Source organism: Cervus canadensis, chromosome 21, assembly GCF_019320065.1.
Source record: "Cervus canadensis isolate Bull #8, Minnesota chromosome 21, ASM1932006v1, whole genome shotgun sequence".
In the NCBI taxonomy this organism is placed as follows: Eukaryota; Metazoa; Chordata; class Mammalia; order Artiodactyla; family Cervidae; genus Cervus; species Cervus canadensis.
Window position 1 is genome coordinate 35,370,181 of NC_057406.1, and position 18,029 is coordinate 35,388,209.

An 18,029-nucleotide genomic window follows, 5' to 3' on the forward strand; every position below is an offset into this window, starting at 1 on the left:
GCAGCTGTACCAGAGGATCCTCCTGTCACTGCTATGATTTACCCTCTCCTCTGCTATTTCTCACTTCTAAATCCCTACGACAAGAAATGAGGATTTGAAAGAACAATTCTCTACTTTCTTTTCTGAACAGTGGTCTTTGCTTCGTGGGTGTTCATGGAGCTTTGCCTCAAGCAAAGACCTAAGAATCTGGCAAAGAATGTTCCTTTCCCCAAGTGTCTCAGGGTATAAACCAAGAGAAAGGGAAATAGAAATAAGATGGGATGAGATTAAACCCTCAGCTCCAAGCAAAGACCATAAACTGTGGGAATACCTACAGGATTGAAAGGCAAACAAATAAAGAAAAGGAAAATATTTAAAGGATGACTCAAGAGAAGCTTCATGGTCCTGTTCACAGACCACAATTACCATCAAGCCAATGGTAACTGATATTATTTGTATACTGAAAGGTGAAATGCCTTTTAAAACTCATTATCTTATCCACAGATTAAATCAGTATACATAAAAGAGGATGGTACTAAAAGAATACATTTTTGAGAATGCAGTGAAGGAACATTTTTTTCTAGAGTGGCATCTTCCAGGCAGAAATTAATTAGGGTTTTCATTCTGAGAGTCTAGGACCTTTTATTACACTGTTGCTAGCCTAAACCCAAAAATGGGGATAAGAAAAAATATATGAAAGATAATTTCCAAGTTTGGACAAGCTTGAGACAAAGGATTTGAGACAGCCTCATTTTCTATCAGAAAAACCTCAAGGCAGAATGCTTCATTGTCTGTGGTTCCCAAATAATCATAACAACTGAGCATTCCTACATCTCCCCACCAGGCATGTGATCTGGTTGCTGGCAACAGTTTTGGATCATCAATGTTCAACCAGTACATTTATCTGAGGCTCGATTCCAGTATGTACATGTAGTAGCCTCCAAATGATGCTTGCTTACCACCAACACAGAACAGGCTCTTCTGTTATTCTTACCCTTGATTCACACAAAAATCCTAGGCACCCACAGTGTCTGCACCTTATTTAGATTTGCAAGGAAAATAACCAATTAATCCAAATGACTGTTACACACAAAACATTCGCCCAGACAATTCTTACCCCCCCCAAATATAGATCTTGTCATCAAGCAATTAAAATCTCGAAGCCAGTTCTGTCATAATAGATAACACATGCTGTCAATGAAATGGGAGGGCTCATCCCAGGGACAACACATCATTAGATGCCTGAGGCACTTGGTGGCCACAAAACTCTCCTAACATCTCTGTGTATGGCCAATGCTGAGTTTGCAAATTAAAAGATGCTATGTCTTCCAGAGTTTCTGGGTGGTGATGAGAAGTGCTTCCATTATGAACTACTACAACTTGGAAAACATAAATCAAACACCACATAAATCACAGACAAGCAAGGCTCCTTTTTTCCCCGCAGAAAATTTTTTTAATTCTAAGACTGTTGAGATAACTCAGAGGTGATTGAAAGTGAAAATCACTCAGTCGTGTCCAACTCTCTGATCCTGATAATTACAGATCCCCTTATCCAGGGGATCTTCCCAATCCAGGGATTGAACCCAGGTCTAACCAACATTGAAAGCGGATTCTTTCCCATCTGAGCCACCAGAGATGACCAAGAATACTGGAGTGGGTAGGCTATCCCTTCTCCAGGGGATCCTCCCAACCCAGGAATTGAACCAGGGTCTCCTGCATTGCAGGTGGATTCTTTACCAGCTGAGCTACCAGAGAAGCCAGAGGTGATTAGTCTTCAATAATGCAAAAAAACAAATCTTAGGATGTCTCTTCTCAACCATTATTAGTTAATACTACTGAAAAGTTTTCAGTAAAAAGGCTACTATACTATAATATAAGTGCTCTAGATAAATTCAGGTTTTCGATGTCCTTTATATTAACCCAGGAGCTAGAATTTGGATTTACATACAAAGTGTATCGAGATGGTTTGAAAAAGGGAGTCACCTTTGTTACGTAAAACTACAAAGGAAGGAATTTCTTAGAAACAAAAGCAGACAGACTTTACAGGTTCTTTCATTATAAGATTGTGTAGGTATTTTGGGGCTTCCCAGGTGGTGCTAGTGGTAAAGAACTTGCCTGCCAGCTAATGCAGGAGACATAGAGACGCAGGTCTGATCCCTGGGTGGGGAAGATCCCCTGGGGGAGGTCATGGCAATCCACTCCAGTATTCTTGCCTGGAGAATCCTATGGACAGAGGAGCCTGGCTGGCTACAAATGCATAGGGTTGCACAGAGTCGGACAGACTGAAGCAACTTAGCATGCATGCTAATCCTAATGCCCTCAAGAGAATACCCCCCAAAGCAAGACAAATACAGTAAATGCATACTAGAAATGGTGACTGGAAATGGGTTGAGAGTTCATTGCTTTGTTTCTTTGATGGTTTTCATGAGTCAAGTTTCCATTACCAATTCCAGAGATAACACTAAAACTGTGCTGACCATAATTGAATTTTTCCTTATTCCAAAGTCACTTTATTACTGGCCACGCTATGGGATTCAACAATCTTTAACACTTTTGTGGATTTACAGAGAGTGTAAGGGATTTAGCAGAATCTTACTTGACTGATGGAAATTTACTGTAGTCCCCTGGTGTTTTATTTAAAGTCATTCTTTACCCGCTATCTCTTTCTGTTAGAAATACTTTTCTCTGGGGACTTCCCTGGTGGTCTAGTGGTTAAGAGTCCATCCTGCAATACAGGGGATGCATGTTCAATCCCTAGTTGGAGAACTAAGATCTCACATGCTGCAGAACAACTAAGCTCCAGCGTCACAACTACTGAGCCCACATGTCACAACTAGAGAGTCCGCACACCTCAACAAAAGATCCCACATGACGCAAGGAAGACTGCACATGCCGCAACTAAGATTTGACAGTCAAATGAACAAACAAATACTTTTCCAATAAAAAATACTTCCCACCTATGAACACATAAGAATAAAACTGATCACCTGAGTTTTCTAGCTGTTCAGATTTCAGATAGACATTTCTGAAATCTTCTAAGCATTTATAAGAGAAATAGATATATCTGATACGAGTTCTGTGAATAACTGCTCACAGCAATTTTCTTCTTTTGTGCCTACCAAAGACAACTCTCAATGCTTTAGAGTAATGGAAGCCAAAAAATGGATAATATCGAAACCAATCTTATTTCCCTGAAACATATTTTTATAGTTGGACTTGGAAAAATATATCTGCTGTTTTCATAATTCATTTGAAACAGAATGATGTTAAACCATAAAGACATGTTTCAGGACATCTTCCTACTTCCCCTCCCTGCTTAGCAGCTCCTTATAAACCTCCTCTTGCTGGAATACGCCTACACTCTCTAGAACTAGAGCAGTTTTCTATTTTGATCATTCCCTGGAGAAGTGCTTCCTCCCAGTGGTTAGGGTCTGGGTTCTAAAAGGATTTTTCTGTATGCACACACACACACAAAAAGCATTAACACAAGATCAAAACCTTAGTTAAGATAGTGGTATAATCAGAGTAACAGGGAACATGGTATCAATCTAAATTAAAAGAAAGATTAAGATTTAGCATCCCAATAGACAAGTAAGCAACCAGCACTCCCAGTGCAAAGTCAGATAAGAATAAGAGCTACATATACAGTCCACATAGGTTTTTTTTTTTTAATTGCTCAATGATAGTTTTAAAATTTATTTTATTAAAGTATAGTTGAAACTTACAATGTTGTATTAGTTTCCAGAGTACAGCAAAGTCATTCAGTTATACATAAATATATATATTCTTTTTCATATTCTTTTCCATTTATCATTTATTATAGGATATTGAATATAGTTCCCAGGGCTATACAGTAGGACCTTGTTGTTTGTCCATTTTATAAATAATGGTTTGTATCTACTAATTCCATCCCTTCCTTATCCCCTCTTCTCCTTGGCAATCCCAAGTCTGTTCTCTATGTGAGTCTATTTTCTTGTAGATAATTATAGATAAATTCATTTGTGTCATATTTTAGACTCCACGTATAAGTGATATCATATGGTCTTTGCCTTTCTCTTTCTGACTTACTTCACTTAGTATGATAATCTCTAGGTCCATCCATATTGATGAAAATGGCATTGTTATTGTTGTTCAGTCACTCAACCACGTCTGACTCTTTGCAATCCTATGGACTCCCTGATGCAAAGGGCATTATTTCACTATTTTTATGGCTGAGTAGTATTCCCTTGTGTATATGCATCCTATATACCACATCTGCTTTACCCATTCCTCTGTCAGTCACACGGGGTTTTAACCCATGTGCTGGAACTGGAGAGAACTTGGTATTCCTCTGCCTGGAGGTCCCCAGATGGTCACCTGGCTCTCTCCCTCAAAATCCTTTCTGATTTTTGGTGCAATGTCACCTCTTCAGACCTCTTCTGATCACCCTCTTAAAGATCACCCATCACTCTAGACCCTGCTTTACATTTCAGTCAAGGCACTATCACTGTCTCACATAATATTTTATATTTGTGCATGCAGTTATTGTTTCCCTCCCCCAAAAAAAGAACATAAGCTCCATGAAGACAGAGGTTCTGCCTGGTTTACCAGTCTATCTCCGGCAGCAGGCACAGTGTCTGACATGCTACAGTCATTCAATCAACGCTTATTAGATTACTGCACAAGTAAAAGAAGTTGGATGAACAAATGAATTATGAAAAATGATATGAACTGTAGCCCACCAGGCTCCTGAGTCCATTGGATTTCCAAGGCAAGAATACTGGAGTGGACTGCCATTCCCTGCTCCAGGGGTTCTTCTCGAACCAGGGATTGAGCCCCACGTCTCCCTTGTCTCCTGCATTGCAAGTGGATTCTTTACCAATGAGCCATCAGGGAAGCCCCATTGTTATAAGACTTATATTAAAAAATAGGTATTATTAAAATAGAGGGTAAGTTTCATCAAGGTGAGTGGGTTTTTTTTTTTTTTTGCTTTCTTTTACACTTTCTTAATTTTCTAAATTTTTTCAAAAAGCATATATAATTTCATGTTACTTAAAAACATATTTGTTAAAAAGTATAATAGATAAGAATGAGATAAAGCAAAATCATAGAAACTGACTTTATCAAGGGCATATCACAGTGAATGTATTAATACTGTGCTAGGCCACACACACCATTCACAGCAGGGTAGGGAGGTGGGGAACCCATCCCATTTTATACAGAAGCAAGTGGCAAAGTCACAGATTAAGGTTAATTAACATCAATGTGCATTTTTTTCTCCATACCACGTTGCTCCACTAAAGGCTATCACCTTCCAAGTGTACAAAGATTTTATACTAGAACTCAGAAAACCTACTAAATGCAGAAAGAAAATATCTTAATTAAAACTGTGTACTGAAAATGTGGGATGACTATTAATCATATCATTAATCTGCTCACATTATTCTCAAGTGATCTTATCCAACTAGTTAATATTAAATAATTGTCCACACACTACTTGTGGCATTTTGTTTACATTACACAATTTAATTTTAAGGGCAGTCCCTGTTCAGAAAGTATTTATTAAGCAGTCAGTGTTCACCTGGCTTTATACTAGGGACATGAGGTGTGGAAGGACATAAGAGAAGTAGAAAACTTATTGCTGTTGTTTAGTGACTAAGTCATGTCTGACTCTGAGACCCCATGGACTGTAGCCTGCCAGGCTCCTCTCTCTGTCCATGGGATTTCCCAGGCAAGAATACTGGTGTGGGTTGCCATTTCCTTCTCCAGGAGATCTTTCCAGTGCAGGGATCAAATCCACATCTCTTGCAATGGCAGGTAGGTTCTTTACCACTTGGCCACCAGAGATGCCCAGAAAATTTACAGTATAGCTAAGAAAACAGAAAACATGCCCCCCATCCCAAATTTAAGAACAGATACAAAGCACATGAGGTAGTAATAACACAGCATGGACAGTATACAAAATTGCTTAGGACATTTTTTTTCCATTGGGAAAATTATCTTAGGGAAAGGAGACTAAAAGGCAGCTTCACTAAGAGATACAATTTTGAACTAGGCTTTGAATGGGGTGAAGGATTTACATTAGTGTAAATCTTTCACAAACCATTTCACCACCTGATGTTCAGAATCTTAATCCTAATTAAAAAGTTTCCAATTTCTTGTGAGAATAAAATTATATAATATGTGCCCAAAAAGTCATGAAAAATACCATATAATTGTGATGTATTATCTCAAAATGAAAAGCGGAGGATTCGTGCATGCTTTCATTAAACTTCTGAAAAACAGTTATTCTCTGTTGTGTTATGTTCTATTACAGTGGTCACCACCTTACTAATGAGTATGTGATCCATCACATAAGCATAGCTCATAATCACTAACACACTGGTGGGGTTGACACAAAGCATCACCTCTAAAAGAAGGAGTCTTGCAGAGGAGTGGTTTGTAAAGAATACTCAATGGACAGAGAAGATGATATGACACCTAATCTTTTTCATTCTGAATAAACACTCAGTGAATACAATATGTTGATAAGCCATTGACAGATTCCAACTTTCCAAGTAGAAATAGAGCAAAGCAAAACCTACTGAAAACATGTTACTAAGGTGTAGTAATGTTATTATCCATCTTTTTTTTTTAATATCAAGTAGACTGCTTAGAAGAAAATTATTTCCCATCCCACACCCTAAAGAAGAGTTACATAAAGGATGACTTGAAAAAGCAATTCATACAAAACAGTGGCTGAGTTCTACATCTTATTTTGAATTTCATCACTGTCAAATACTGACAAAGTCATTTCAGTATTCTAAACCTCAAGGTTTCATTTTAATTTGCCAAACTGATCTTTAATTCTTAACAGTTAGTAATGCAAGCAGTAAGTGGATTTACTATTTTTACAATTGAGTTGTAAATTAAATACAGTGCAATACACAGCCCTTAAATGAAAGGCTGTAACAGTTTGGACAAGGGAGGATCCATATAAACCACAAAGCATCCAGATAGTCAGACATTTCTATTATCCAGAAAGCTCTTTTGTGCCCTTTCCCGGTTAATTCCCTCCACATTTCCCCTCACCACCACCACAAAAAACAACCACTCCTCTGATTTATCACACTGTAGAGATATACACTGAATAATGTACAGTTTCATAGGTATGATTTTAGAAGCTGATTTTAGCCAGAGTGCTATTAAATCAATCATTGTTAAAGTACTGAAGGGCCTCTAGTTCCTTGCTGCTCTCTGATAAGTATATTTGTCAGTGACCAGTGAAGTCAGAAAGAGCACGCTTTTTTAAAAGTATTTATTTATTTACGGCTGTTCTAGGTCTTCGTTGCTAAGCACGGGCTTTCCCTAGTTGCAGCCGGCTTCTCTCCTTGCGGAGCGCAGGCTCTAGACACAGGCTCAGTAATTGTGGTTCACCAGCTTAGCTGTTCCACAGCATGTGGGATATTCTGAGACCAGGGATCGAACTCATGTCCCCTGCATTAGCAGGTGGATTCTCCACCACTGAGCCACCAGAGAATCCCAGAAAGAGCGTATTTTGCAAAGTCAAAGACAATGTGAAACAAGGAAGGATAACTAATATGGTAAATGACTGCATCAAATCCCAAAACTACATGAACAGGTTGAAAACTAAGGGGTTAAAACCAATAAAACCAAGAGCTGCTTCTTTGAAAGGCTAAACAAAATAGCCAAAACCTCTGGCCAGGCTCACCAAGAAGAAAGGAGAGACAAGCCAAATAAACAAAATAAGAAATGAAAAAGGAGAAATCTCAACTGATATCCCAGAAGCACAAAGAACCATAAATAATATTATGAACTGTTAATTATGTGCCAAAAAATCTGACAACTTAGAAGAAATGGACAACTTTCTAGAAACATACAGCACACCAACATTGAATCAAGAAGAAATAGATGATTTGAATAGACCAATCACTAGAAGTGAAATAGAATCTGTAATAAATTAAAAAAAAAATCCCTACAAACAAAAGTCCAGGACCAGACGGCTTCACAAGTGAATTCTACAAAACATACAAAGAAGAAGAACTTATACTGATCCTTCTCAAACTCTTCCAGAAGACTGAAGAGGCGGGAATACTCCCAAAGACATTCTATGAAGGCACCGTTACCCTGATACCAAAACCAGACAAGGACAACACCAAAAAAGAAAATTACAGGCCAATATCTTCGATAAGTAGAGATACAATAATTCTCAACAAAATAGTTGCAAACTGAATCCAAAGCACATAGGAAAGATCATACATCATGTCCAAGTAGTTGTATTAGTCGCTCAGTCATGTCTGACTCTTTGGGACCCCATGGACAATAGCTCACCAGCCTGCTCTGTCCATTGAAGTCTTCAGGCAAGAATACTGGAGTGGGCTGCCATTTCTTTCTCCAGGGGATCTTCCTGACCCAGAGATCGAACCCAGGTCTCCTGCACTGCAGGAAGATTCTTCACTAACTAAGCCACCACGGAAGCCCCCTGGCCAAGTGGGCTTCATCCCAAATTCACAAGAATGGTTCAACATTCACAAATCCATCAATATAACATACCACACTAATGAGAGAAAAGAAAACTAATGGGTTAAATCCAACAAGGTAAAATGAAAATATAAAATGCCCTGCCATTTAGATACAAATAAAACCAACTCAAGGATATGATGGGGAAAATGTGATATAAACAGAGTACAAACTAGAACTTGAGTTTCATTCAAGTAGAAATCAATAGAAGGGCTTCCCCAGTGGCTCAGCAGGTAAAGAATTTGCCTGCAAGGCAGGAGACACCAGAGATGTGGATTCAATCCCTGGGTGGGGAAAATGCCCTGCAGAAGGAAATGGTCACCCATTCCAGTATTCTTGCCTGAAAAATCCCAGGGCTCAGAGGAACCTGGTGGGCTACAGTCCAAAGGGTCGCAAAGAGTCAGACAAAACTAAACAACTGAGCACACAGCAGAACACACGCAGAAATCAATACTAGGTCATCATTACCCAAAACACTCATTTTCACCTAGACCAAATTACAAAAGTGAAGTGTTCAGAATAAATGAGAAAATAACTGTTCTTGCCAAGCAGTGATCAAAACTATTTGAATTATAAAGGGAACTGTTAAAGGAACTGCAGGTGATGACAGAGTGAGGAGACACACAGGTGGCAGGCTGGCCATTTTCAAACAGAAAAGACTGATGTGTGGGAGTGAAGCTGGATTTCAGCGTGGCTCCAGGGAACAAAAGTAGAGCTGCGTTTTGGAAGTGAAAGGGAGGCATCTTTAGGATAACCTAACAAAGGAGACCTAATATTTAGAGCTGCCTTTTGCAGCAGTAAAATCTTGGTCACTCAAATATTCCAAGAGATCCGAGATGACCATTTGCAATGGGTGTTACAAAGATCTACAGGTCATACAATGTGTAGATCATTTCTTCATTCCCTTTATGCACTAACGTTCTATGATCTCTATTTATGTTCCAATGAGGTCCTTCATTGTAAGTCACTGGTGGATGCTCTTGACCAGAGATTGAGGCTCAAAGAGAACTTAAGATGAGGAAATAACTGAGTAGAGAGAAGATGAGGACAACCTGGTCCTCTTTAGTCATCCTCATCACTTGTGAGGTCATCTAAGTATTGAGTTTGCCTTATTAACTGAATTTGGTAATGTCAGTAGCTCTTTCTGGCTTCCAGGAATCATTCGTATTACTCCTAGGGAACTTCAGAGATTTCAGTCACCTTAGAGCTTAAAGAATGAGAATAAATTCCACACTAAACTAAAAGGTGCTTCATCCATTGTGGAGCAGATACCTTTGCAAAACCAAAACCTCAAAATCTACAGACAATTCTTTTGTTTCCAACACATGCCAGAGAAACACAGATAAACCTGGAATCAGTCTTCTGCTTCTACCGAGTTAAATAACTTACAAAGTATAACAAAAAACATTTTTATATATCATAACTTTATGTGAGCAACCCCTGACTGAGAGAACTATAAGGAAGTTATACAGTTGCTTCATGACTTCGTATAGTACAGAAATTAGGCATGCATCATACCCATTAAATCCTTCTGAAATTTATTAACCCACACAGTTAGTAAGGGACTATTTCAACCATGTTATTCTGTTAAGAAGGTGTACTAAACCTAAATGTCCATTGACAGAGGAATGGATAGAGAAGATGTGGTACACATATACAGTGGAATGTTACTCAGCCATAAAAAAAGAATGAAACAATACCATTTGCAGCAGTGTGGATAGGCATAGAGATTATCATACTGACTAAGTCAGAAAGAGAACAACTGATACCATATGGTATCACTTATATGTGGAATCTAAAATACGACACAAATGAACTGATTTACAAAACAGGAACAGACTGGCAGACATAGAAAACAAATGTACAGTTATCAAGGAGGAAACGGGGAAGGAGGAATAAATTAGAAGTTTGGGATTAGCAGATACAAATACTATATATAAAGTAGAAAAACAACAAGGACCTACTATACAACACAGGGAACCATATTCAGTATTTGCTAATAAACCATAATAGAAAAGAATACAAAAAAGAATGTGTGTGTGTGTGTGTGTGTGTGTGTGTGTGTGTTCAGTTCAGTTCAGTCACTCAGTTGTGTCCGACTCTTTGCGACCCCATGAATCGCAGTATGCCAGGCCTCCCTGTCCATCACCAACTCCTGGAGTTTACTCAAACTCATGTCCATCGAGTCGGTGATGCCATCCAGCCATCTCATCCTCTGTCATCTCCTTCTCTTCCTGCCCCCAATCCCTCCCAGCATCAGGGTCTTTTCCAATGAGTCAACTCTTCTCATGAGATGGCCAAAATATTGGAGTTTCAGCTTCAATATCAGTCCTTCCAATGAACACCCAGGACTGATCTTTTAGGATGGACTGGTTGGATCTCCTTGCAGTCCAAGGTTCTCTCAAAAGTCTTCTCCAACACCACAGTTCAAAAGCATCAATTCTTCGGCGCTCAGCTTTCTTCACATGTTTTGTATATATATATAAAACTGAATTGCTTTGCTGTATGCCAGAAACTAACAAAACAGTGTGAATCAACTATATTTTCAACTTAAAAAAGACATGGGGGCTTCCCTGGTGGCTCAGTGGTAAAAAATCCACCTGCCGGTGCAGGACACATGGGTGCCATCCTTGATCCAGGAAGATCCCACACTGCAGAGCAACTACACCTATACACCACAATTACTGAGCCCATGCTTTAGAGCTCAGAAGTCAAAACTACTGAGCCCACATGCCCCAACTACTGAAGCCCACTCACCCTAGAGCCAGCGCTCTGCAACAAGAGAAGCTACCACAATAAGAAGACTATGCATGGCAACTAGAGAGCAGCCCCCACTGCCTATAGCTAGAAAAAAGCCCACACAACAACAAAGACCCAACACAACCAAAAATAAATAAAATAAAATAAGCAAAATTGTAAAAAAAAAAAAAAAAGGTCAGCATCATGAAAATAAAGGAAGAAAAGAGATGGTGCGTGAGAGATCCCTGAAAAGGTATAACACAAGTAATCACTAAAATTGCAGAAACAAAATATCAGGAAGCATTTTAACATCAACTGGCATTTGTCTTGGTATCTCCCATACATTGGCAATTTGGGCAGCCATATTAAAAGTTCATGAGTAATAAAAGAAAAAATTATAAATCTGAAATGTTATGGTCTCAAAAATATTTTTATCATTCAAATATACAAAACACATAATTTACATACATTCCTCAAATGCATGTCACTCAATGGATAATTTTGAAAGCCAAATATGCATAAAAAAGCATGTTAGGCATGGTCCAAGTCAACTCTAGAACCAGAAACAGAACGTATTTTCAAAGTTCTTCTCCCCACTTTAGTTCCCTCAGCCAATAAATTTCAATCTTTATCATTGAATTATCTAGGTAGTAATTGTAGAAGTCATGGAGTCTTTTTGTAAGTCTACTAGAAAAAACAGACATTAAATAAAATTTCAACATTAACAAAAAGGCAAAAGCATACATTTGGAATATTAGGGTCTCAATATTTTTGTCCTTCAAATGCACGCATATCTATATAAAGCATGTCACATACATTCATCCTAGAGATAAGTGAGTTATAAAATATACATGAAATACAGTAGTATTTGATCCTGGAGGATAAAATTGTTTCATGTTACTGGGAATCAGCAAGAGACGGACCTAGAGACATCTAACGCAGATGAAGACCTGTGGGCATCAATTTGAGGTACTGCGTTGTTACTCTCTAGAGATTACGAGGAGGAGTGACTCAAAAGGATCCTTATGTAGGAATGTGGAGAAAGAGCCAAAAACAGAGACAAAGAGACCAGCAGGGAATGAAGAGAAACATCCAACTTCAAGATATTTAAGCTGGTAAAAGTTTTAAGACTTGTGACTGAAACTTTGTTTCTGAGACAAGTCCAGCAAGGGTTCATGAAGGTAAGATATTTGGCTTAAAATTTTTTTTGGATCTGACCTGTGAAATCACCTTAAGTTATATCAAAACTCCTTAATAAACACCTACTGTTCCTTACTAAACTTTCTCGGGAAACTGGGAAAAGGTAGAAAGCAGAATCCCTGCAGATGAAGAAGTCATCATCACAGAAGGTAGTGAGCAGCAGAAGGCACATCGCCGGCAAGGCTGTCAGGTTTTGTGAAGAACTAGAGAAAAAGAGACAGAAACCTGAACTCAAAATGTGGCTCAGCAGGCTACAAGCCGTATGGTCTCGGGGTAAGTACTTAACCTCTGAAAGAGCCTATTTCCTGGGCAAAATGTGACCATAATAACTAACAAGCTGGGTTATGACAAGGACTGCAGATAAAAACATGCAAAATCTGTATGTGTGCTAGGTGTTAAATAAAAATAGATACCCTGCTAAATGTGTGGCCTGGCCAATGGTGGAAACTCAGTGTGAAAGAGACATATTACATAACTATTCTCTGCCTATTGTGTGTGTGTGTGTATTTGATTTTTTTAATTTACTTTAAATTGGAGGATAACTGCAATATTGTGTTGGTTTCTGCCATACATCAACATGAATCAGCCATGGATATACATATGTCCCCTCCCTCTTGAAACTCTCTCCCACCTTCCACCCCATCCTAATTTTTAAAGGGACATGATCTAGCATAGATCATGTTTCTGAGAACCTCTTTATATAGAGAACACATAAACCTTAACACTTAAGGGGAGGAAAACAAGTCCTCCCAGGCACCGCTGGTAACTAAGAGAAAGCCTGACAGTTACAGGCATTTTATCTAAAACTTTTAAAAGCTAAAGGAGAACAAAAATACATGTATAAAAGTGTAAAAGACATTATACATAAGTCAAAAAGGACTTAGCAGTGCAGTCAGCATAGCACAAAGCTGGTAGAAGAACCAGACTGATGAAATCAGAATGTCACAGAAAACTTCATATCTGAAGAAAAGTATTTCATAACAGACTTGCTGCCTAGAGTAGGTTTCTGTTGTCTGTGACTCTGGGGCATTTGAAAGCAGGTAGCATCTAGAAATTTCTTTCATGTCTAGAACTTTGCTGTGCACTTAAATGTTTTAATGTTGTTTTGGAGTCCCTAAATCTCTATCTTCTATAAGATCTGAATCACTTCTATGGTTCCTCCTATTCTGTTGTGAGAGCTTAATCTTGACCTACAATTTTTCCAATCATGGTACTTTTCTAGAAAGTATCTATGGTGGATGCTGTGATGGTCCTGCCCAGATTCACCTTCAGGATGAAGGACTACTGTCTCAGCTGCTGGCATGCTGCCTGGGGGAGCAGGCAGCATTATGGGGACTGACTGATCTGAAGGGAGCTGCCTCAAGCAAGCGCCCATGCCATTCGAGAGTCGCCCACAAGGACATAAAAACTCAGCCCCCTCATCCAGTGAAAGACAACTCTGAAAAGACATCCAATTCAGACAACCCTGAGGCTCCCCCTAAGACTGCATCACAATTCAGTTTCTCCCTTGGCCCAGTCCTGCTTCCATTCCACCATGCCCTTCCATTCCACTGGTGCTGTCCTAAGAGCTCCCCCTAATATACCTCTTGAGGGCTAATCTCTGCTCCCTGGGGAATATTACATGTTCTGTCTCGAGGGAAGTTGCTGTCAGTGGAAGAATCTCAAGGCATGATGAGAACACACTCATCTGACGCAGTGTGCACACACAAAAAACAAGATAGACCTATCACTGTGGACAAGATTGCACATGTGTCCTTGCTTCCTCTTCGAGGCTCCAGCTCCCTTTACTGGAAGCCTATGATGTGGATGGAGAGAAGGTTATAGATAGAAGGGAGAAGCAGATGGGGAGCAGGCAGGTGTGAGGAAGGAGACCTGGAGACAGATCTAAGGGCTAGGGAAAGGCTTGAAGCTGAGATGAAGCAGGACCAACTAAAAGGAGCATCTTAAGAGGCAGAATGGTAGTTGGAAAAATTAAGTCCAGAAGTCCATGGAACAGACGTTCAAATGATGATGGGTAATCCGGCAAGTCAATCTGCCTGACACTTCTGAGCACTGTGAGCTCTGCTACGAACATATGTCCTTTATACAGACCTGGAAGGAGCTCAGTCCGATGAAACATTAAGAGAAGCTGAAGGGACACTGGAACGAGACCTAAAAAGGACCTTCACTACCTGCTCTTTGGTAATGGTCATGGAACTAAGCCTCATTTCTGTCCTGTCTCATCCTCCACCTCTACACAGTCGTCCACCTCCTCGGAGTCCCACTTTGCACCAGTCATACCTCCTTGCTAACTTACTTGCCTGCTTGGTTTTTTTTTTGGCTGCACTAGGCAGCATGTGAGATGGTAGCTCCCTGACCAAGGATCAACCCAGATCGAACCCAAGCTTCTGCAGAAGTTTAGATCTTAACCACTGAACCACTGGGGAAGTCCCCTTGCTTGGTTTTTTTGGAGACACACTCCATACTTTAAGTGAACTAAAGCCCCCGGTTTCAAGGCATTGTAGCTGATGTCTTTACAAAGAGCAATCACAGCTCTTAACCAGGAGACGTGCTTCACAGATATTTGCTAAAAGGAGTGTTTTGCAACATACATTAAGAAGAACAGCATTCAGTGAGGGAATGAGAATTACACACTAATCTTCGAAGAGCCCTGGTTTTGAACTGAAACAGACTGCAAAAATCACATTTGGACTAATCTCCTGATTTTATAAAGGAAGAAACTATTTTCTGGAAGATTTTTTTTTTTTGCTGCAAATATTTTCTTCCTTTCCCACCCATAGAACACTATTAAAAAATGTTTCAGCTCCACCTCCCATCTCAATTTCCCTTCTCCTTTTAAAAAGCAACAAGGCTGCCAGGAAAAGCATTTCAAGGTGGATCACGTGAAGTCCCAGCCAAGGCAAGGGAAAAAAAAAAAGTTAAATTGAAGAAGCAGCTGGTTCTTTGCCACAAGATGGGAAGGTAGCATACTCTTCCTCGCCTCCCCCAATCTTTTGGAGCAAGGAAACTGCTGCTAGACACTTGTGTCTCCAAGGTTGCTCTCCCCCCTCCTCCCTCCATACCTCTTCCCTGCCCCGGGCTGGGCCCACAGGGCTACACTGAGTCGCCCAGTGCGGCTGGGATCCTTTCAGAGAAAGAGGATCATTCCAGGCTGCTGTGGTTACCTGTATCCAATTTCCCTAAGACCAAAGGCACTTCTGCTCCAACCCTGAAACCTCAAAGGAAAGGAAATCCTCAAAGAAAATGGAATTCTTCATTGATTTGGAGGGGGGGTGGTGATTTACCCTTTTCAGTATTACAACATCAGTTCAGTTCAGTTCAGTTACTCAGTTGTGTCCGACTCTTTGCAACCCCATGAATTGCAGCACGCCAGGCCTCCCTGTCCATCACCAACTCCCGGAGTTTACTCAAACTCATGTCCATCAAGTCGGTGATTGCCATCCAGCCATCTCATCCTCTGTCATCCCCTTCTCCTCCTGCCCCCAATCCCTCCCAGCATCAGGGTCTTTTCCAATGAGTCAACTCTTCGCATGAGATGGCCAAAGTACTGGGAGTTTCAGCTTCAGCATCAGTCCTTCCAATGAACACCCAGGACTGATCTCCTTTAGGATGGACTGGTTGGACCTCCTTGCAGTCCAAGGGACTCTCAAGAGTCTTCTCCAACACTACAGTTCAAAAGCATCAATTCTTCGGCGCTCAGCTTTCTTCACAGTCCAACTCTCACATCCATACATGACCACTGGAAAAACCATATATGCCCCCAAAAAGAGATTATCTGATTACTGACTGGGAACAGGCCCACATGTCAGGGTTTGATTATGGGAACTCCCAAGAATGTGGCGTTGTGAAAAAGCAAAACCATAGGAGGTAAAAAAAAAAACAAGAAGAAGAAGAAACTATTCAGCTCTCATTTGGTCTTTTGGTAGTTTTCTGATCTGTTGTCTTCTCAAAATATGGTGAGTTCAAGGACAGGAAGACAACTGGGAAAAGAAACGACCGTGGCGGCCTGGATACCCAAATGGGCCCAGTGTTCACGCAGCGTTTAGACTTTGTTGCTTCATTTTGGAGGTTTAAATTTGAATCCTAGTTCCATTCAAACAACAAACAGACAAATTAAAGGATATTGACAAGATAACCAAATAATAAATTAGACCTAAACCATTTCCAGACTGTGTGAAGTTCTCTTTGAACAGATGACAGAATTTGCCGAGTTAACATACTATGTATGTCACTCTTAGAAGAATGCGTAAGTAGGATTCACATTTGTCCCAACTATTCAAATGACTCTCGAGTAGAACAGGATACACCCAACCACCTGTAATAAGTGATCTTAATTAATCACATCAGCACAGGCAGACCTCAGAGATGTTGCAGGTTCCATTCCAGACCTCTGGCATAAGTCATACAGTGCAATAAAAGTGAGTCACAGGAAATTTCTTTGGTTTCCTACTACATGTAAAAGTTATGTTTCCACCACGGTTTAGTCAATACAGTGTACTATGTCTAAAAAAACACAACGTACATAGCTTCATTTAAAAACACTTTATTGCTAAAAACTGCGGTTACTTGAGCCTTCAGCAGGTTGTAATGTTGGTACTGGTGGAAAGTCTTGTCACAATGAGATGTTGATGGCTGCCAAGTGATCAGAATTGCTAAAGGTTGGGGTGGCTGTGGCAATTTCTTAAAATAAGACAACAAAGTTTGCGGCATCAATTGACTTCTTTTCATGAACAATTTCTCTGTAGTTGTTTGACAGCATTTTAACCACAGTAGAACTTCTTTCAAACTTGGGTTCAGCCCTCTCACACCCTGCCACTGCTCTACCAACTCAGTTCATGTAATATTCTAAATCTTCTGTTGTCATGCCAACAATCTTCACAGCATCTTCACCAGAGGTGGATTCCATCTCAAGAAACCACTTTCTTTGCTCATAACAAACACCTCCTCAATTGTTCAAATTTTAATGTTGAGATTATAGCAATTTGGTGACATCATCAGATGCCATTTCCATTTCCAGTTCTCTTGTTACTTATACCACATCTGCAGTGACTTTCTCCACTGAAGTTCTGAACCCCTAAAAGTCATTTCTGAGGGCTGGAATCAACTTCTTCCAAACTCCTGCTTTTTGACCTCTCCTCATGAATCACAAACATTCTTAACAAAATCTAGAATGAGAAGTCTTTCCATAAGATTTTCATTTTACTTTGCGCAGATTCGTCAGGAGAATCACTATCTAAGGCAGCAATAGCCTTATAAAATGTATTTCTTAAATAATAAGACTTGAAAGTCAAAATTATTCCCTGATCCATGGGCTGCAGAATGGATGTTGTGTTAACAGCATGAAAACAACATTAATCTGGTTGTACATCCCAATCACAGCTCTTGTGTGACCAGGTGCACTGTCAATGAGCAGTAATATTTTGGAAGAAATCTTTTTTTTATTCTGAACGGCAATGGGCTTAAAATATTCAGTAAACCATGGCGTAAACAGATGTGCTATCATCCAGGCCTTTTTACTGCCTTTATAGAGTACAAGCAAAGTAGAGACAGCAAAATTCTGAAGAATTCTAGGATTTTCAGAATGGTAAGAAAGCATTGGTTTCAACTCAAAG

General features: G+C 39.8%; 1 protein-coding gene across 3 annotated transcripts in view; it reads right to left on the minus strand.

The window, feature by feature from the left end:
• ITPR2 (inositol 1,4,5-trisphosphate receptor type 2) overlaps positions 1-18,029 on the minus strand; it is a 559,320-nt gene that overhangs the window by 342,489 nt on the left and 198,802 nt on the right. The window lies entirely within an intron of this gene.